Here is a 22,590-nt window from a genome sequence, read left to right as displayed (position 1 = left end):
TTGGTCCGTGCCAGCAAGCACACTCGGCTAGCTGGCGCCTGGATCCCTTTGATAACTAGTGCAGCTTGGAGCTTATCCTCTGAGCTGGAGCGTTTGTTGAGGGGAGGATAAGCAACGCATGAATCCGTTGCCTGTACCCAACTGGAGAGAAGCCCAAACCTAAAGCCTTATCTGAAAAACCTGAGCTCTGGATCTGAGGAGCATCCTGCTGACCTTCCCAGCTGCAGCCCAAGCCCTGGCTCTGCAGCGTGGTGGGACGCAGATCCAGGAATATGAATTTAACCCACCAGCCCGAACCCTCCGGGTGCCATGCGGCGGCTGCGGCCCCGGCTGCTTGGCCCACCCGCAGAGGGATGCGGCGGACCTTGGTGCAGGGCAGCATCCCCATGGCCTGTGCGGTGTGTGGATGGGCAGCTGTCACGCTCTCATCCAGGCACCCGAGAAAGGAGATAGGAATCAACGGGATTAGCCAGCACCAGCTGCAAAATAACCTCCCTCTGTACCATGGGCCTCAGGCCCTGATGGGAGAAACCGCTTCCCGAGGGAGCGGGACAGGTCACCTGCAGCTGGACTTCACCACCCGGCACCAAGGAGCCCCGCCGCGCGACATGTGCAGCAGAGCATGCTTTTGGTACAAGACCCTGTGTTTTGCTCGTGCTTCTCTGCCACAGGCCTAAGGGGCAGTTCGCTCCCCCTGGCCACGGTTCGTTTAATCCCAGGTTTGTTTTTGCAGGAGCCGGGGCGGGGGTGGGGCTGAACCCAGCTTCCCTGCTGTACTCGTGCCTGTAGTTTCCTTTCCCCACGTCACCAGTCGGCCTAAACCGGCTTCGGTGGGCAATACAGCTGCTTCCAGCTGCAGAGCACTCGGCTCAGCACTGTGCCCCAGAGTCTAGAAAATAAAGACAATTAGTGGTTACCTCTGAAAAAATTAATTTAAGTGACAGACTGTGAAGCTACCAAGAGCTAACAAGCATATGAAAACTGACTTTAAAAAAAAAAAAAAAAGATTATAGTGGTAGCAGTCTATTTTTCTTTTTTTTCCTTTCGGAGAGCCATTGCTCCCTTAACAGTCCTTGCTCAAACTGGAAAAAAAAAAATAAAAAAAAAAGAAAGAGAGGAATACTAGAGTTACTAGGTTAAACAGCTGATTAAAAAGGAAGGTAAAGTAAGGCTCTCTCTTCTCTCGTGGTTTTTCTCTGAAGTTTTCTGGGATGCTTTAGCTGGAGGCAGTCACATTGGCACAGACCGGCAGGGGGGAAGATTGACACAAAGCACTAAAAAGAAGTTTTGGGCATAGGTGGCACAGCCTCATCTGCATTGCATACATGTTTAAAGAAGGTTCACCTGCTGGATAGCTTTTTTCCCTTTCCCTCAGTAGTGTTGGCAGGTTAAAAAAGCAGTATGAGCTTCCTCACAAGCCTTCTCTCATTCCTGCCTTTCGAGAGCCACAGCTACAGGAATTGGGCTGCTTTAACCCTAGACATGCTTCTGGGTGAGGTCACTCTGAGGAGAGGGGAGTTGGCCTGGCCCGCAGGTCTCTGCTGGGATCCTCACAAGCCCAGGCTGCTGCTGCTGTGACCAGGGTCCTCTCACAGCTCCTGCGGGGAGAGGAGACCCATGGAAGGTGCTGGGTTTGGCAGAGGTGGGTGCTACAGCAGGTGCGACTCCTTGGTGGAGAGTCATAGAAGAGCTGAGAGGAATTAGATACCTGCTCTTGTTAAGTGTCCCTGGGACTGCATAGTCAATATCCTCAGTTTCTTTGAGGAGGGGAAAAAAAAAATAATCAATCAATCAAAAAATAAATATTTAATCCAAATTACTGCTTTTAGCCACCGCCAGCAGTTCCTATTTCACTGCTACGTGCAAGACAGGAGGGAAGAGCAGTTTGCTGCTCTGAGCCTGTGAAGGCGCTTTGATGGGGCTTTGCTCCAGCTGTGCCTTGACACAGAAGCAGGAGCCACAGCCAAGGGTCCCGCCAGCCCCGCGCCCGGCCCAGCCTGCACAGGGTGCCCTCACCCGCATTTGGGGATGAGCGCAGCCCCCCCGGTGAGGGCGGCACAGCAGGCAGGCTACCTCCCAGGGCCCGCTGCTGGCCCATGGCTGCTCCCGCACCCGGCAAGCGCCAGGACTGATGCAGGGAGCAGCGGCTGCAGCAGGAGGGCTAGTGCCAGATGTTCCAGATGTCGCATGCCACTGGCGCAGGTGCTGCCTTAGAGGTCACCCCTCCGCCACTCCAGTGACTGCAGAAAGCCGTTTTACCTACCGCACACTGCCAGCCTCCAGCTGCAGGAGCCTATTTTAGACCTGACTTGTGCCACAGATTTAATGTTTAGATACGTTTGACTTTTAACCTCCTCCAGTGCCCACCCAGACCCTGCGGCACCTCACGCACTGAGCAATGTCGGGGTTTGCCACGGCACTCTCCCCCTCCTGCCTCTGGCTGCTTCCCTCCATTTCTTCCCAAGGAACACTTGAACGTGGTGTTGCGGGCAGCTGCCTTCACAGCTCAGTGAATCAGACGTTCTGCCCACCGCCACATTGTCTCTTTCATTTACTGTGTGACAAATGCCTGGAAATTGTCATCATAACCCAAAGATATTAAATTTACATCAACCCAATGATGAGAGCATGGCTAAGGAAACGTAACATTGCCTCCAGAGCGAGGAAGGGACGACATCCCTCTGCATGCATGGCGCGGGTCTGGATTTCTGCTTTTCCTCCTGCCTCATCGCCGTTGTCCAGGCTGAGCACCGACAGCTCGATTCCCCCTGGAGAAAAGACCCTGGGGTCTGGCCGGAGCAGGAGGTGGCAGAAGGGATGCTGCTGGAAATGCCTCCATTGCAAATATCTTTCAAGCCCTGCATGCCCTGAGGCCGAAGGCACCGTCCCCTGGCCAGCACCCTGCCATGTGTCAGTGACCAAAGGCACAGCTGGCACCTGCCACCACGTTTGCTTTCCTATAGCCGTGACCCACTGGCTGGTTCCCCACCCACAGCCCGTGGGGAAACATCTGCCCCAGCCCCGAGCTGCGGGTCACTGCCCACTGCGGCCACATACGTTCCGGAGCTGTTGCACATCATGAGCCACCCTGTTCCCTTCACAAATCCCCAAGTAGCTGCTCAGCTGCCTCCTAATCAGCAGGTGGCCTCTGGATCACCACCAATCGATACCAAAAAGCATTTCCACTTCAGCGTAAGCTCCTTATCTCACCAAAGAGCTCACTCAACATCTCTTATCCCATTACCGAATACGAAGAATTCCCATTCTTCCACCTACCAGAAAAATATTTTTTGGATCTGCTTACAGCTTTGTTACCCAAATATCTGCCTCCCACCCAGCTTTCCCCGATTGACAATAAACATGGAAATCCATTCCCTTCTCGCAAGGGGGACAGGGGAACTTCTATCCTCGCCCGATAAATAGTAATAAGCTTCTTATCCTCTTGCCAATAACGGAGAGCATTGCAAATCCTGTATCACACGCACTAGGGTTAGGGTTGTTTGCATTACGTGAAGAGATTTTGTAAAGTGGCTAATAGAAGTTGTATCATTTTTGTTCTTTTATCTGAAACTTCCTTCCAGGAGGGAAGGCAGAGTTGTTTAGAAGTACATTTAATTGGGTATTATTCAGTATCAGGTTGAGGCAAGTTCTCCTGTCTCCCACAAAGAACTTCTGCACTAATTTGTTCCTACTTGTGGATGAAAGGTCATTGTGCTGACTAGGAAGTTAAGTAAACAAAATTAGCATCTGATTTAAGAGACTTCTTATTCCCTCTGGTGTAAATTAGTGTAAAAATTAGCAAGACTTTCAGTTGCTTCTGTTTTCTGCATTTGAAATGCATCAGTTCCCTGAATTTAATGGCGTGGAGGCTTATTATTTCTTTCTTTATGCAATTGCATACATATGGATGGTGAGACGGAAGGGACCGAGCATCTCAGCCTCAGAAGCGAAGGTCGTTCAAGGTTAGAAGAAGCAGGACAGAAGAGCTCACAGCAGCACTGACAACCGGATACTGAAAGAGTAACAACTCCACTCACAGATGGGAAAACATTTCAGAAATGCAACGTGGACTTCAGCTGTGAAATTCAGTGCTGTGCGATAGGCTGGGGCAAAGCAAACCCACCTTTCCTGCAAAGGCTTACGGGGCGCTTCATTCAGAGGTTTGATTTTATGGTTTGGGTTTTTAAAATTGAAATAAGAAATAGTCTTTCAGGTGTTCATCTCACATTCAAATCAGTGAGTACTTTCCAGAGATATGGGGGGCGGGCGGGGGGGGGGGGGGAGGGGAACGCCAAAACCAGCCACTGCTTGGGATTAAGGTAGAGAATGCTGACAAATATGTACAGAAACAGGTTCTTGATAAGTTGCTCATTAAAACCCTTTAAACTTCTTCCAAATCATCTATTATTGATTATTGCTGTCCACTCTAATAAATAACCTGATGTTGCTGCAGCTTTTCCTGATGAGCTTAACTTTGTACTGCGTTCTTGCAAAGAACTCCATACAGAGACAGAGGGCTGAAATACATAAACACGTTGGAAAATAACCTCAAAGAAGGAAGGCAATAGAGACCTGTTTTTCTGTCCTGCTGTGTAGAACAGCCTTCCAAAGAGGCCATCGTCCCTGGGGAGGGAGGAGGAGCTGAGCCAGCAGTAGAGGAGCACCTGATCCTTGGTATCTTCCAACATAAGTGTGGGAGAGATTTTTTGAATCGCCACTTCATTGGTTTAAAGACTGTTCCCAGCATGTCATACATCACATTTCAGCAGCAGATAGGAGGCATGAAGGTACCTATTAAATTGGAAGGATGGAAAGAAAGCCTAGAAGTGGATTTTTTTGGGAATGCTTCTGACAGAACCTTCAGCTACTCCGTAATAAAGCCAGGAGCTGGACCTTTGGATGTTCCAGAGCTGTGGGACATCTCTCCCAAGACATTCTTGCTTGGAAAAGGCATATCAACCATGCAAAACCAGGATTGTCTACAGATATCGGCAAGAGGTGCGCTACATCTGCCCATCTGCACCTGACCCTCTGCCAAGACCCACTGCGGCCCCAGTGCCCAGACCCCATAGAAGAGTTTCTCCTCCAGAGCTATACTGGCTGCAGCCCTGCCCAGGAATGATGCTCCGGCCCCACAGAGCCATGAGCTTCCCCAAGGACAAACATTATGCAAAAGAAACAAACCTGGGACCCCCACCCAGTCCCGTGGAGGTGGGGGTACGCTCTCTCCAGTGAGGCCCTCCTACTGTAGTATTTTTAATCTTACATGCTACTAATTTGGATGTTGATTTTTCCACTGTGCAGTTCAAACATATTTCCACTTTAATTGGTAAAACTCAGTCCCCAGACCCCCAAAGAGAGGTGCAGCGTTTTCAACCAAGCTCATCATTTTGGGTCTGCAATTGCTTGTTAAACCAAAAAGATGTGGAACTGAGAGCAATATGTTAAGCTTAATAACACGAATATTAATTCCCTGAAGAGTTAGTGAATACATCTCTTCTACCAGCTAGAGTAAAGGTAACAGTCCTCTAGTCCCGTAAGAGAAGGGCAGGCACTGAAGTAATAGTTTGCATTTCTTACGGACTCAGTTTGGAACGGGAGCAGAAGCACTGGCTTCCTAGTTAAAAGGAGAGCAGCTATTGTCATTACCGTGGATGGCTTGCTCCAGGAGAGGCGTGAGACCTCCCAGGTTCAGCTAGGCGGGGGGGGGGGGGGGGGGGGGGGAGCACCACTGATCCCTAACTTCAGAGCAGAGTGGAGAGACAGCCCATGTGCTGGAATGAGGGTATTCCCACCGTCAGAGCTGTCAGAAATCAGACAGCTACTGGCAAAACCTCGGGGCTGAGCGCCCAGGTCTGGTTTGTGTGCCACCAGGTCCTTTGCTGTCCTAGCAAAAGGAATCCTGGGCTTCTTCCTTGCACCAGGACACTCCCAGGAAAGCCACACTGTGAGCTTTCTCCTCTGACCACAGAGACAGCATTGTGTGAGAATACCAATTTTTCCCAGTCTTGTTGTGCATGTGATAAAAATGCCAGCCTCCTCATAGGCTTAAATAATGAAGGCTTCATTTCTGGATACAATTGGGTGTAGAGATAGAATAAGCACAGAAGTATTTATCTTCCAAAAGAGATCTCTGGAAACACCCGGGCCCCAAGCCAAGGGGCTCAGGCAGCCCCAGGCACAGCACAGGCTGAACAGGGCAACTGCCTTGAGGGAATGGTGCCCGAGGTCCCCCCCAGTCACCCCTGAAGGGCATGGCTCCCCACGGGATGTCCTGCGTCCACCAGCACCACACAAATCATTTCAGGTGCTAGAAGATCCAGTTTAAAACAAACCCAGGTTTGCCTTCTCCCATGGGGACAGCAGGAACCCCTCAGCTGTCTCTGGAGTAGCTGAAATATTTTCTCCTGTTGCCTAGATCATGTCTGGATCTAGCAGCCCCCTCTAACGGGTCTGGCCTTGATCCACCTTGACCAGCCCTGAGCCAGGACTTCTTGTAGCCATTTCCCTCGCTAGAGCAGTTCATCAGCCAAATGTAGCGCTACAGAGGGGGGCAGGAGTTCCGAGCCTGTAGCAAAAGGGACCTCTTACAAAAAGGTCAGTAGAGCTTGCAGGGAAGAGAGTTTGTGACTGCTGCGGCCACAACATTTTACAAAAACAGAGATTAAAACCACAGCTAAAACATGGAGTAGAAAAGCCATTAAGCATATGTTGGGTACAAGCTAATAAACACATAAACAACAACAACTGCTAGTTAACCACAGGCGAGAACTTTCTACAAGCCGCAGGTATGAGGCACAAATTGACAATAATCAGGTTTAATGGGTTTGGTTTACAGGCTCACTGGTTTGCATGTTTTACTCTTTTCTGCAATATTAGCCAGTAAAATAAAGTCTCTCTGTACTTGCAAATCTGTTGGGGTGGGAGAGTCCCAGATGTTGGAAGAGCCACAGTCAATAGAGATCCCCCGGGACTGGGAACTGTTGTTCTGTTACGATGCTGAGGCCTCGGGCAGAGCACGAGGAGCGCAGTATCAAGGGTGAAATCTGGATCCAAACCAGAAGTGATAACTAACAGACATCCTTAAGTTCAAGGGAATAAGCTCAAACTTTGATTTCCATTCAGACAGCAAGCCCTTTGCACTGGAAAAATGCAAGAGGTTCCATACAGAGGGATGTTTAAAACACAGCAACTGCATTCTCAGTGTAGAAGTTGATGCTCTGCTTTGAGTGAAGCAGAGATAGAAACAAATGAAACCCATCTGGTGAAAAACACGGCAAGGTTTTAGCTCAGACTTTGGAAGAGGCTGCCCAGACCAAGACAAACTCTAGCCGAGATCTCCAGAGCAGATGTGTGCATTTGCAGCTTTCCTCCAGGATCACACCCAGATCAGCCAGCACAGCTCTACCCGCTCCCAAGGGGGAACAAAATCCTCATTCCCCTCCCCGTGCGCCCAGCAGAGCTGCTCTCCAGGGAAGGTCCCGGTATCCCTGTGGGGGCACACACACATGCACAGCTCTTGGCCATCACTACACCTGGGAGGCGCCCCGCCGCCTGCAGCACAGGGAAGCTGGCGTTCGCTGCCATCAAAGCTTGGGGAAGGCACCGTAAGAACAGGAGTCAATGTCACAGGCATCGTTACTGCCCTGAGACAGTTCTATAGCACCACGGGTTTAGCCTGCCCGTGTTTTGCAAACACGATCAGAGACTTCGCCTGACCCAGAGAGGCTCTAGTCAATCACGGGCAGAGCACACAAGCAAACCAAAGTACGGGCGCAAGAGCAGGAGGGAGAGGGACTCGGGAGGAGAGACAATAGGGATTACTGGGTACTCAGCAAGCCCGGCTGAGTAAAAGCTTTCACATTATTTACTTGCTTCATCAGCGTCTGTCGCACAGCATTGCTAACTGGGAGCACATGAATACCTTCGACCCGGTGATGAGGAAGCAGAAAGCAATGACGTGACTCACCCGTTTCCATGATCCCAGGCCAGGTTTCGGGCAGGTTCTTGCTCCAGGCCACCCACGACAGGGGGGAGACTTGCCACAGGCAGCCTCTCACCCCCAGCAGAACAACTTTCCCCACTTTCCCCCCCGCAGCTGATTTGCCCTTTGCTTCCTGATTGGCCCCAAGAACCTCACTCCCAGTGTGTGGGGAATTAATTACATCCTCCTTAAAGACTCCTGATTAACATTTCCATCACATGCTAACGAGACACTTCCTGGCTTCAATCTGCTTGCTTTCATTATAGCTTTCTGGAGACAAACTTTATACATTTATGAGAAACATTAAATGCACAATTGTCTAACTACGATTTATAGCCGTCCTGGCTCTGTGGAGTTTGCGTAAAGACTCTGTATATTATAGTATGAATCCTGGAATGGGCTCCTTAGAGCTACAGCTCCATCCACAGCTGTTTCTCAGGTCACTTTGGAGGTTGCCATCACTGTAAAAAACAGCAACCGAGCCCAGAAACGTGGATTAATAAAGCAAACCTGAGCCTGCAGCAAACGGAGGGGAATGTCCACCTCAAAGAACTTCAGCAAAGCGATACCTCCAGGACTGCCAGCAAAACCACGGAGTGATCCAGCTGGTAAATGTACCCCCCAGAGAGAGACATTACTGGGGGGTGGGGGAGTTAGGATTGTCATTTTGGGCAACAGACTAAAAAAATGAGAGAGAGAAATAAGAAACCAAGATTACTGAGCAATACATACAAAGATGGGAATAAAGGTGGGCACCTGGAATATTTCTTGCATTTAATCAAGGAAAGGGTTTCAAGGTTTGAATAAAATGGCTTGACTCCTACAGAGGGTTTTGCAGTTACACTCACTGTAATGCTTATGAGCCCTTGCATTTAGCACATCGATTCAGCATCCAGTCTCACTCCCATACATAATACAATAAATACACAAGAAGCTTACTGTAATAAATACAACACCACTGCAAATGAAATAGTAATTAGAAGCATAATTCAGACAGGTTTTAGTTAATACCTATTTACTAGGAGGTGCTAATCTCACAAATAAATATCCTAAGTATACAAAACATACTTCCATGCTCCCAATTTCCCTCTGTCAAAAAACGTTCACCTGATAATTGGAATTTAAAAAATTGCCCCATTTTTTGGAGTATGTTGGCAGCAGCTATGCCAGCTTTTGGAAACTAAACGCTGCTGAGTTGAACAGTTTAGCACCTCACTTGTGAAAGCTGCTGTGAGCAAAGCAGCGCATCCCCCTCACCCCGCTCCAGCCGGGTGGGGATCCATCACACCAATACTCCCACTAATGGCAGTCCCTATGGCTAAAAAATGCTGGCAAACCTGTTTCATCCCTCCCTGGCTGATTCCCAGCGTGTGCTCTCCCCCAGCCAGCACGTTAGTTGCCTGCAAGGCCAGGGAACCAGGGAAGGTGCAGGGGGACTTGCAGGCTGGAGGGGACCAGGGTGACACCAGGCCAGCACATCCCTGCCTGCGGGGTGGGTGGGCAGCTGGGGGAACAGGGGCTCCTCTGCTCCTTCCCTGCACTGAGACCCTTGCCAGCGTGCTGCATTTCTGCTGCAGCTCTGGGGCGGCTCAACCTTCATGCCGGAGCTTTGTTGAGCGTCTAAGAATTATTTACAAATGTGGAGGAACAGGCAGTAGAGGGGTAAATTGTTTGTTCATACTGGAGTGGAGCCCAGAGATGCCCAGCGGTGCTCAGGGCTCGCCGCTCCCACCGCTGCAGACACGCAGAGCCCAGGGCAGCGCCGCTCTGCCCTGCACCCAGGCCGGGCAAAGGCAAGAAACAAAGACGTTCGCTTGCCTCCACTTGCAGAAGGCGAAGGGAATCGAGCCTGGGAGACTTGCCTAGCTACACGGATAGCCTGTGGCAGGCAGGGAAGCAGCTCTCCCAAGTCCCAGCACAGTATTCACACCTCCAAATTATTCAAGTCCTCAGTGAAGCAGTGCTGAGCCAACAAAAACGAGCTGCAACCCTTCTCCAGGACTTGACCCTTGTTCTCCAGTGAAAAGATTAAAATGAGTAATGAAAGTTTAACTTTTTCTTACCCTTGGCACATGGCTGCAGTGGCTCTGGAGCCCTGCCCTAGCTGGGGTGGGCACGCGGGGGCTGCTGTGGCCAGAGGAAGGCTGAGCTTGCAGAGGTGCGTCCTCTCCAGTGGGGACCCTAGGGGAGCTCACCAAAGCTCCCGGCCGATGCAGCTCCCACCCCTCCAGGGAGCAGTCTGCTCAGGGAAAAAGTCCGTCGGTCCTACCTCCCACTCCCAATACCTGGAAATCCCCCAGGACACTCAGGCTGGAGGCAGAGCAGGCTGTGCTGCAGAGAAAGTCTTCAGACTCATGGACATGGTTGCACCAGCAATTGCCACCGCTGCTCAAGCTGGACCCAGAAGTGTCTGTCAGCCCCTGATGAAGTAAAGCACAAACTGCCACCAGCTGTGACAGCCCAGGGACTGATCTGGCCCTAAGGAGACAGCAAGGGGGAGAAGTGGAGAGCATTAGCCTACACAGACTATAACTCTGCAGCCCCAGGCTGTGCATCCATTGCTGTCTTTCCTCCTTCCATTGCCAGTATCGTGTGCAGTAAGGAATTTCACCCTGCAGGGCTGCCAGCCTTTTAATCCAAGCGGTTCATTTTCTCCTTGGAATTCATCTTCTGGACCAGGACGCACCAACTACGAGCCTGCATTTGTGATAAAGACTGCGAGACATAAATATTTTACACTGGTAATGAGATATTTAGCATTGATATACAGCTCAAAGCCCAGTGCAATTCCAGCTTTGTTAATTATAATGAACTATTGTAGGACTCGACTTCATCTGCTCCTTGTAAATCTTGCAATGCTGGTGTGATATGCTGGTGGCTTCTTTCCAGGGTGAGGCTGGAGCTCAGCCTGGTGCATGTTTAATCAGATGTTCAGGCCCACTGTGAGAGCGCTGTGATGGTGTGGGTGGTTGTGTGATGCTGTTGCCTGGCTCTCTTTTGCAGTTGAAGATACGGTCCTGTGCGTAGGGCTGGAGCATGGCTCTGTTGTAAATCCACCGTTTTTCTCCTTATAGGTCTCAATCAGGGACTGAGGCTGCTGACCACGAGGACTGTCTTCTGCTGCCTGAGCTGCCGTGACTAGTAGGAGTGAGCCAGCTTTGCTCCTGCAGACCTCTGGAAGAGGATACGGACCTTAGCCATCGTTACCTAAGTCCTTTGGACACCTCCTGCCAGCTGCCCGCTCTTCATGGGGTGATGAAGTGTTACGGTCTCGTCACTCTTCCCAAAGCCTATGAGGAACAGCAACTGTGTTCCCATCCCTGAGCCCTGCACCTGGCACATCCCAGCCCAGTTTTGGGGAGCTTAAAGCTCACACTCACTGACAGTGTGTAAATAGTGCAGACGTACCACATGGTGGGGTAAAGAATGGACGTTCAAAGCAAAGCTCACCTAACTCTGCCTGGATTTAGGCTGATACCAGGCCAAGGCTAGGAGGCAAGAGCATCTCCCCTCGCTGCGAAGGGACTGTCCTCCCACATTCTCCTGTCATTGCCTACTGAGGGGGATGGGTCTGGTAAGGCACAATGCTTCTCACACTGAGTAGCATCCCTGAAGGGGGGGTAACTGTTGTATACCCCCCTTCTTCCTTCCCAAAATGCCTGGGAATACCCAACAGTTCCTTTGCTTCTCCCTCTGCTTCCCAGTGGTCCAGCCTGGGCCATCACCTGGCAGGAGCTGCTCTGCTCCCCCGGGCAAAACGGCTGCAGAGCTCCTTCTGCTGAGCCGCATTGAGCCTTTCGAGCTGTGTTTGTGTGCCCAGAGTCACCCAGGGGCAGGCCTTTTGCCCTGAAACCTGCAGGACATGGGAGGTGTGGAGGACAACACACTTTTCAGTTGATTTGATGCTGCAGAATCACATACCTCTGTCCAAAGAAGCGAGCCAGCATGGATCAGGCTCTGAATAAATCCTGCCTCTGCTGAAGCACCTGGAAATGGAAGATATCAATGGCAGGAACAGCATCAAGTTAAAAATGTGATGGAGTGTGAAGCTGGCGTTGGGAACTGCCATGGAGGAATGGCAAGGTTCTGCCTTTATTTAGAATTAGTGGATACTTGAAAAAGTAGCTTAACATTTTGTCAGATGCTAAGCATAAATCTGGATAATAATTCACGCTACACTAGACTCTTTATAACAGTAGTTTGCTAAAACAAATTGAATTCAAACCTATATTCATTTACTAACTTAATGCATGGCATATCTGTGAATAATTTTACATAGTCCAAAAAAATTCTAGGCACAGGCTTAGCTGGAAAAGGGCCAGCAAATCTAAAATTAATGTACATTAAAGCATAACTAGTGCTCTAAGTGCATTTGTTATATGCAACAATAACTGCCTTAAGCCTTTTTTTTTTTTTTTTTCTGAGAAAGAGATTATTGTGTAATAGCTAAAGAAGTTTAGATCTGAAAATCCTGGGGTAGAATGACAAATCAGAGCTTCTTCTATTTCAAACTGAGGTTGTGTAAATTTGGGAGGAGGGAAAAACCCAAGCAATTTAGCACTTAGAAGATGCAGTGTTATTAATGGAAAAACTTAAAGAAAAAGTTTGCCTTCTGCTTTTTAAAATGGTTTCTGGGGGTGGAGGGAATGAAACTTGCTTTTGCTTTTGAAGATGTGCTGAAACATCTCCACTCCCTCCCCGTATCTCCCTTGCTTGAAAGCATGTGGTACTTAGGGACATGGTTTAGCGGTGGACTTGGCAGTACTAGGTTTGCAGTTGGACTCAATGATCTTAAAAGTCTTTTCTGACCTAAACAATTCTGTGACTTAAGAAAATGATTATGTGGCTTATGAAAGGAAAAAAAAAACAACCCAAATTATTCCACTTCTACACATTGCATTCCAAACCAGAAGGGATTCAATTTTTTTTTTCTTCTTTTGAGGGGTAGTAGGGAAAAAAGTGCTAAGTTCTGCAAAAGTGAGGACCCACTTCTACACCACCTCTGCACAAAAATAATCATTGCAGTCCTACAAACCCAAATCCAGACAAGGTTTGACAGCCATCCGTTTGCTTAGCAAGCAAAAGCGTGACCCTCAATGTAACCTGCTGCACAGACAGGACCATTTGGACAAGAGCAGTGTGATTTATCAGGGCCACCTAGAGCATGAAGGATGGAAGACACTCAGCAATATCTTGTGTTTTATGTTACTACCTCCTACAAAGATTCATATTTCAGAAAGCAGGAGCAGTCACTGCACACCATCCAAAGGCTGCCTTACATTTCACCTCTGTGTCATCCCCTCCAGTGCACATTAATATTAATTTCTTCTTCCTCCCCCATCCCAACAATTGTTTACTTTGCAAAGTATTTACTGTGACACTTCTGCTGAAGGCAATGTGTATAAGCCCCACTCCTGCTGTACAAGAATTAATTTTTAGCATTCTTAATTTATTACCAATTAATTTCTTCTAAATTATAGGAGAGGCGACCTGCTGTAGATAACTGTTTCTTTCTAATGCCTTCCTAGAAAATCTCTCATTAATGAGCCCATTAATTTAATGGTGGCAGGGGCAAATCATCCAGAGAGAACCTTTCAGTTGCAATCTGTATGCCCCGCCTCAGATTCTTGAGAACATGGTAGGAAGAAAGCTGGCTTTGTTTGCAATAAATGCTGGAATAAAATATGCCTGTATATGTATGTATGCAAATAGCCTGATCTAACATCATTAAACCTCTTAAGGAAATATGAAGTTTTGAAGCCATTTCCCACTTTAGAGCTCAGGCAATGACTGGAGCATCTGCATTAAATGTTTAATGTTCAGCGGAAGTGCAAATCACCATTTAATTAACTTCTTCCATAAAATATGATAGTTTAGTGGAGTGAACACAGATGAATTATCATTATTCAGGAGGATGCTGAATGTGTTGGTGAATACCAGACTTTGCAAAGCTGACAACAGTGGATCAGGGGGTTCCTGGTGTCTAAAACAGAATGTTTTTTTTTTTAAGGGACCATTTATTTTTCATGAAATTGCATTTTTCCACCAGACCCAGGCACGTGAATGCACAATTTAAGGCAAAATAACTACTGCCAACAGCTGGCAAAAAAATAACTTCCTTGAGCAACCATTCATTAGCTTCTGAGCTGAAGCCTCTGCAAAGCCACTGTTTGATGCTAAAAATCAGCGTCACTGTAATTGTTTCATGAGGGGAGGTCAGTGTTCGTAGAGATCATTCGATACAGGTCACTGCGGTATGATGTGGGACCAGCCATCCTCGCCTTCCCTCCGAAGGGCACTGGGGCAGCCTCTCCAAGAGGGACCCGCTGGAGAAGGAGCACTAGAAGCCACTACACAGAAGGCTGAGCAGAATGCCCTCTTGATGCCTGCAAAAAATTGTGTCGCTGCATCAGGCAAAGCACACACTGCAAACTCCCATCCTCTGTGTAGAATCCATGGACAAACTCTTTGGGTGGTGGTGAGCCTTGATATTCAAATGGAAACGAGGAGCTTTGCTGCTGGATGCTTTGGTGCTGGTGCACTAGCAGTCTCCTGTGAGAACTGAGCTGTCCCAGCCTGTGCCCAGGCTTCGTGGAGGGTCAGAGATGGTTCCTGCCCTCGGAGGCACTGCAAAGACCCCCTGGCATTGCTTTGCTGGAAGTGCCCCTGCTCCTTCATGTTCGCTAAAGCTAAAGAGTGTTCAACAGTCTCACTGATTTCCTGCTCAAACTTGAGGTTTGTGCACTTCTGTTCATCCCCCGAGCGATCTGGAAAGGATTAGCCACTTTGAATGGATTAATTTCATCTGATTATTGCCATCTAGCACTATGCCACTCATCTATGCTCCTCTGTAATCCATGGAGATTAGAACAAGTCCATTGAACACTTATCTTAGACCTATCTCATGGTGAGTCACCCCCCTGTAGTATCTTTCCCTTTCTCTGTTGATTATAGATGGAGTCTAGCTGCTCATTTTTTGTGGAAGAGTTATTTGTGGGTTGGTTTTTTTTTTTTTTTTTTTTTTTTTTTTTTAATACTACTGTATACTGCCAAAGAGCCAGGCCAGGCAGGGTTACCCCTTACCTCCGAGGAGTCGAGGGGTGGAGTGCCTTTCCCATGGCATGTCCGTTTACAAGGCAGTACAAGCATGAGCTTGTACAGAGAGTGCCCTGCGGAATAATGCTCAAAACTGGGGGAAAAAACCTGTGTGAAGATGACCTGAGGCACTTCTGGATAGTTTGAGAAATGAAGAGTAATGAAGCCAAATGTTTCAAAGTTGGAGTTCTTCCATTTTATTTTCACTCTTCCACTAACAATGATCCTGCACTTCATCTCTCTGGTTCTGATCTAACGGTGCTTCTGCTTGCCGAAATCTTGTTTTCCCTTTTGATAAATGTTTCCTTGAAACAACCCTTCTCAATATAACAACACATTCCATTTGAGCAGTCACTAAAACTGTCTTAACATCTCCACTCTTCACTTGAAGAAAAACCCCAGCCCCAGCGAGGTGATTCTCTGCTTACATAGAGGTAAATACATCTGTATCAAAACCAGCTTAATTTAATGTCACTTCAGCAATCATTTAACTTGGGTTGGCTGTCAGAAACTATCTCCTTTGCCTTGAATACTTGCCATTAGCTTCCCATTGATAACCCCCTAATCTGTAGCAATCCTGTGCTTTTTCTCCCCGTTCCTGTTGTCAGCCCTCCCTGGTCCCTTCTCCTGCTCTTGGTGGTGCCCACCGTGGCGGAGTCACAGTTTACAGCTGAGAAACGGCACTGATCCTGCAAGGTAATTCTTTATCGGGTGTGCTGCTGACATGCTCCCACATGCACACACAGCTTCTTGCTGGCCGATATGTCACCGAGTTGCCCTTTGCCATCTTTAGCTGATTCAGGTCTGAAGTCAGAGATGGTTCCTGTTGCAAAAAGACAGGCAGCTGGCATACATGGCAGTACAAAATGCTGGGTTTTTTTTTCAGTTTGGAGACAAGGACAGATGGAAACACAGTTCTACCTCCAGAAAATAAAGCATTACAAGTGTGTTTTGCAGTGCTTAGGGATGAGTGTCCAAGAGAATCCCAGATGAAGTTTCTAGAGGCACGCAGGGCACAAGGACAGGAGCTGCTTGCAAAAGGGATTTACGAGACCCAGCGTGCCAGCCCAGCTTCCTGCTGCCCAAAGTGCCAGAATTCAGTCAAGTGCAAGTCAAGGATATCACGACACCGCAAGTCCACCCTGCTCGTGACCACGAGAACAAGGGATGTGAATTTGCTACAAACATGGAGCAGAACAGCATGTTTTTCAGTAGCCACCAGCTTCAGAGAAGCTCTGAAGATACCATGAATGCAGTCGCCTGGAAAAAGCATGAGAGTATTTATGCAGGTGGCAGTTTATCAATCGATCATCACTTTCATCAACAGCTTTTCATTCCTTGTTCCCATCAATAGGGACATCTCTGAAGGTTCGTTCCGATCAGGACAGACTAATTGGTACTAGAAAGTTCAGTGTTTGAAGATTGTATGATTAGGGAAATGTACAAATTCAATTTCTTTCAACCAGATTCAATTCTAATCTAATCAGAGAGATAGAAAACTCCAGTGTAATAATGACAAAGAAAATGACTTTGTTTCAGGCCGTTTAAATGTCCCTTACTGCAAACACTCCAACAGAAGAGGCTGTGTTTAGAGTCAGAGGCAGGGTATTTGCTCTGAATTCAACAGCAAATGGGCCATTTTCTGTGTCTAAATTAACATTCTCTCTTTGAGAGAGAGAGAGAGAGAGAGAGAGAGAAACCATCTAAGTCAAACGAGCATTTGTGACATCTAATAAGGCAATTATATCTAAAGGCTAGGGGCTTGAGATAGAATAGACTGGCTAATGTTGTCTCAAGAAAGTCTCTCGATATGCTTCTCTGCAGGCTTCTGATGACCTTGAACAGAGTAAAACTGGTAGTGGAGAGCATCTTCCATCAGCACTATTTAAGTCAAACCCAGACCTGAACAAAAGCAGGTTATTATGTGTTCCTGGGTAGGTATTTCAGAAGAACCCAAAGGCCTGAGGAGCACTGTTGGCTCCCAGGCTCTGAAGTGCCTGACAGATGGCCAGCCGCCCCGGAGTGGCTGCCTGACCTCTTGGCTTGGCACTGGCTGTGTCAGAGGTGGCTTTTATACCTTGACCTGAGATCTGAGCTGTGCTGCTAAACTGCTGCAGACATCTGAGCTAGCAGCTGGTTTAAAACGGGCTTAGGTCTATCTACATAAGTTTTGTTTGCTCCTTTGACTTTCTTGATAACTCAGTTCTAACACCAAGCAGGTCAAGAAGTTCCAAGGTGGGCATTCAAAGCATACCGAACTTTTTGGAAATGTTACTGCTGGTATTACAGTAACGCCTGGAGCTTCTGCACAGGGATCGGGGTCTTGGAGCCACACAAACATGAGGATCTATCTGGAGGTAAAATTTCACAAAAGAAACCTGTTTGGTCTAGCTGTTCTCCAGGCAAGAAATTCCCACTCAGCACCATGTCAGCAGGGCAGCATCTATGTTGAGAGCTGTTGGAATGTCTCACCAGGTACTTGTGCTTGACTCAACAACAATAAAAATCAAGGAGGGGCCAGATTAGAAGATCACGTTTGAGGGACTCAAGACTTAAGTGACTCAAAATTGGCTGATGAATCAGTGGCACTGCTGGAAATAAGCTCCAGGAGCCATGGCTGTAGCACTGCTCCTTCTTTGATGTGACATCTCTTACTGTTAGAGCTGTAAAGTTCCTTTTGCTGGCATCAGAAACAGCAGCTCATTTCCTCGTGGCACATTCAGCCCAAATGGGCTGGTACCGCTTCAGAGCGGTCTCATCACCGCACACCTTGGCGTCGGCTGGAAATGCTGCCACGCTCATAACGATATGCATTGTCTTGCGCCGGTGTGCAGCCACGGTCAGCAGAGCATTTCTTTCTCTTTATACATTTTTAAATAGAATTTTCAGCTTGTGAGAGGTTCTTGATTGACAGACCTGGAGACTGAAGTCCCTAATTTAGCAGGAAAACAGGGGCAGAATGGTTACAATATGAGCTTTCGTTCTGTTCTAGTGTTTGTTGGGCCTCAAATTTGTGCTGAATGGACCAATGTTAAGTATAAGAGAAGTTTTCCTTTAATTCCTAGCTATTCCACTTGCCAGAAGGCTGGCTAATAGGGAGCTTTCTGTTTCTATGGGTGACACTGAGGTTTGTTTTCAATCTAGTTGTTATATCAGCTCAGGCTTTAGTGACAAGCGTCTGTTCTTGTACTTTCTTTTTCCAGCTGTTAAAAACCCCTGGCCAACAATAGTGACTCAGCTGTGAGCAGTTCAGTGGTTTTTCTCTGCTCCTACAAAACAAAGCCTGCTGCCTGCTTCTCTCACTCTAGCTTTGCTCACAGCAGATGCTCAACAAGCACCAAGGCTGGGGAGCCTCAACAGGGAAGGTCATTTTGCTCAGACGGTTGCAAGGATGAAGGGATGAAGCCATCGTGCCTGTGTGATGATAGCCAGGTTGAAGTGTTTAGGTGACTCAGTCAATGAGAACCTTGTCCTTGCATAAAAATGTCCTTTTGGCAATTAGCAGCTAGACTCTAAAACTGACCAAAAGGGGACAAAACCAAGAATTCAGACATTTCAGAGAAACCGCCCCAGATTTATCCTATGACACCACAGAGTCCATGTAGGCATGTGTGATTATAAGTGACAATGACCGATAGACCAACACCAGGCAGCCCCCACGTAAGGTGCTGTGCAAGCACACAGAAGTGTTGTCCTGGTCATTAGCAACCTCCATTTGAACTCAAAACCTTGGCAAAAAAGGCTGTCCCTGGGTGGCCTTGTTCCTTGTTCGGTGACCCACAATTTAATCCTGCCGACCCTCACGAGCCTGTCTCAGCCTGCGAATCCCACCGGCCTGTGGGTACCACGCTCAGCATCCGAGACCCTTTGGCACCTTGAAAGAGCCTGAGTCCTTCCTAAAGTCGTCCAGAAATGAGCCTCCAGCTGTGTGAGATTTTTAGCAGCCTCAGTTTGTGGTAAAGGAGCGAATGCTGTTCCCATTGAATTGAACAGGAAATTTCTTTTAAAATACTCTGATTCAGTGCCATGAAACAGCACCTTCCAATCAGAGGGCAATTTAAATCAATAAATATTACCATCATTTAATGACACTAAAAAATAATTTCAGAAGAGGAGGTGAACCAACACTAGCAGTCTTTTAAATTTAATGACCTACGGATGAAACCAGATAATATGTGCATTTGACGTAACCATCTCTGGTTTATTCCATTCAATTATTTGTTAATAAACACAGGCACCACTATTGTAATTTAATACTCCCAAATTATAGATGAAGGTAGGGGCTACCTGTCTTTTGTGTCATTAAATTATTGAGTTTTGTTTATATTCCCCCAATAATACCATTTTCAGGAGAGGTTTTCATAAGCTTCATTTGCATGTTGATTTTTTATAGTAATTATCAGTAAAAGGTCAAATATTTGCCTTATCTATATAATTCAATTTTAGAAATGCCTTTGGGATTCAAATTAACTCCCTTGTAATATCTTCATTGAGAAAGAAGATTAATTATGCTTACAAGAAACCTAATTTGGCTTATCAGACCTTTAATGTTACAGGGATCGTTAATGCATTTAAATTTAGGATTAGTAGAGTGATCTGGTTCCATTATTTTGGTGACTTTAATATTTGTCATTATTTTTATGCATACAGTTTCTTTTCCCTAAAGTGAAATTATAATGACTATTATAAAGGAAATAAACATTATATATTGACCTTAGTAATTATGCTTCTGGTTTTTAAGAGTGCATAAAAAGATGTATTTGTGACTCACATATAAATTCAGCATTCACACATTAAGCGGACTCTGGGTGGTGACTGCCGACCTCCAGCCCAGGAGGACTGGGGGGTGCCAGCAGGGCAGGGAGCAGGCTCTGCGTCGTACCACAGCAGGGACCCCCGGGAGGGAGAACTGAGCCCCAGCCCCCCGCACCCATCCGTCCCCCCCCGCCTGCATCTCAGGGAGCAGCGCTGGTGCTCCTGGGCTGCTGGGAGCACCCGGAGGATGCTCGGCTCTGGTGTGGCGGCTCTCGCACTAGTCTGGGAGTTGCACTGGCGGTGCTGGGAGCAGAATTAGAGAACCAGGGAGTGCTTTTGAGAACACTGGCTGCACGCCTAGGTTCTTTCTGCCTGCTTAAAAGTACCCCAAACCCACCTCATTTCCTCCGCTGTTTTTCACCCCTCCAGAAATGCTGTGTGCACAGCCCACAAATCTCATTTTGTGGCTGGCTGCAGGCATCAACTGGCTGCATGGGGGAGAACTGGGAGCACTCCAAAGCTGATACTGCTGTATAAACCTCTGACTGTATTAATAAACACATATCAGTGCTCTTCTACCTGTCTTCTTTCTGCCTTAGCTCTGTTGTGGTTGTTGGCATGGGATATGATTATTCATGCCATGCTGATGGCCGGGATTTTGGGTTATTTATGCCGGGCTAATTGCTGTGGTATCGCAGTGTTCATGCTAAGCTAATCACCATGGTATTGGATTATTTATACTGAGCTCACTGCTGTGGTATTGGGTTATTTATGTTGAGCTCATTGCTAGTGTATTGTGTTATTCATGCCATGCTCGTAGCTGTGGTATCGGGTTATTTATCTTGTGCTTATCCCTGTGATATCTGATTATACTGATAAAACCAGTTGCTCCTTTTGGTAGGCTACTCCACTGTCTGATCTAGTATCAGAAAGGAAAATCGTCCCTTCTCTGCTCTTCAGACCAGGTTCACATTAATGTGTTCTTTTGGTTGACTCTCTGAAACCTCCTGGCAGCATAACTCCACCAGAGAACTTGGATGGAGTCTCTAGGTGGCTGCACAAGCAGCCGAGATGCGTTAGTGCCGTCAAGGCTGCCCGCTCTTGTACCAGCTCCATCTCTGACCTGGCATTTCTAAGGCAGCATGGTGGAGGTTATGAGCTTGGTCTCACTGGTGCTGGGACAAAGAGCTCTGACCACTTTCTTGAGTCCTGCATCAGGTTTGCCTTTGTTTTGCAGGATTCCTGCAAGCCGTTCTCCTCTTAGAAATTTATGTATATGCTATGTAAAGTCATCTATTTTTGCAATTTACTTGCTGCCAGCTCCAAATCCATGGCATTGTTGGCTTCTGCAGTTGGTTTACTCATTTGGTAGAGTCCAATGAGTAAACAAACCACTCCTGGAGCTTGCTGGTGAGGCTTTGGCGACTCGTATGGTGCATAGCACAGAATCAGACCTGTTACCCCTGTAGGGCTTGAATGCGATAGTTGCTAAGAATTGGGATAATTTCAAGTAGCAGGACATCTACATGCAACTGAGGTATGCGATGCATTAACACCTTCAGTACTGGAAAAGAAAATATGGTCAGAACTTTTCACTCCCTCATTTACCAGGTGTCTTACATCCCATACTGCCTACTTACATTGCATACTAGAGACAAGATATTTAATCTGAGTGAGGCCAGCTGTAACGTGCACATTGTCACATGAATTTGCAGTGCCTGAGTGTCCAATGCAGCTGGGGGACAGATGCTTATACCCTTTTAGGGCCAGATCTACCACCTTCTCAGCCTTCAGACACCCTATTCCTTGAGTAATGATTGCATTTTTGTAATGTAAGTGTTGATCCTTTGGAAGCCTCTCTGAGAGTGACCAAATAGTTACATGCTGGTGTAAGTAGGAGCATCTGACATGGTCATTTTTCTCCCCCAGCTCTGCAAACGTAGCAGTAAGAGGGAATATGCTGTCATTTGCAGTTCCAGGAACAAGGGATGCTCTCTTGGCAAAAGGACTTTTATTTGCTTGTGGGACTGCAACTGTAGTGGGGCTGCTGCCGAGCAGCCATTGTTTGGGCCTGGCTGATGCCTTCAGATGCACCCACAGGTGAGTGCTGGCCTAAACCACCTCATGTAACCTCTGCCACCGACAGCACCGAAACACTCCTGGAAGGCGCTGCTCTCCGCCGTGCTGTCCTCGCCTTGGCTTGATTAGTCTCAGCTGGATGCCTGACTTTGGGAAGAGATGAATTTCATCCCTGATCGATGTGTCCAAGGTCAGACAGAAGGATTCAAACCCTGCTACACTCAGTCTCCCCCCAGACCCCTACATTTCTGTCCATTGTTCCAGCCTGAGCTGCAACTGCTGTTCCTCTATTTACACACAAATAAAAATGATCAGCGTAGTGGTGCCTGCTTTTCTTTAAATTGTTTCCAGGATTTTTTTGTGCATCAGTGACTCAGTACTATCTATGCTTCAATACTGCAAACTTTAAAGGTGATTAATACATCACAAAAAATAAATCATTGCAAGAAATAAGCACTGATGTTAGCTTAGGAGAAAATCTTTTAAAGTGGTTTTGTTTTGCTAACAGAATGCTGCTATGTATTATTCATTACAGCATCTGAGATTTAATTATTATTAGTGCTACTGATGATTGCTAGAAAAATAAACTGTAGCAGAAGGTGTCCGTCATTGTGTGAAGGGCATATATATGTTGTATAACTTAGTATACCTATTTGCATTAATCTCATTAGTTGCTC

At 47.3% G+C, this 22,590-nt stretch overlaps 1 protein-coding gene across 1 annotated transcript in view; it reads right to left on the bottom strand.

Moving 5' to 3' along the window:
• Window positions 1-22,590, bottom strand: part of LOC308069200 (uncharacterized protein) — an 84,559-nt gene that overhangs the window by 15,936 nt on the left and 46,033 nt on the right. The window lies entirely within an intron of this gene.

Source organism: Falco punctatus, assembly GCF_963210335.1.
Source record: "Falco punctatus genome assembly, chromosome: 9".
NCBI classification, from domain to species: Eukaryota; Metazoa; Chordata; class Aves; order Falconiformes; family Falconidae; genus Falco; species Falco punctatus.
The sequence above is the reverse complement of the archived record's forward strand: the minus strand, read 5'-3'. Positions and strand labels throughout refer to the sequence as shown.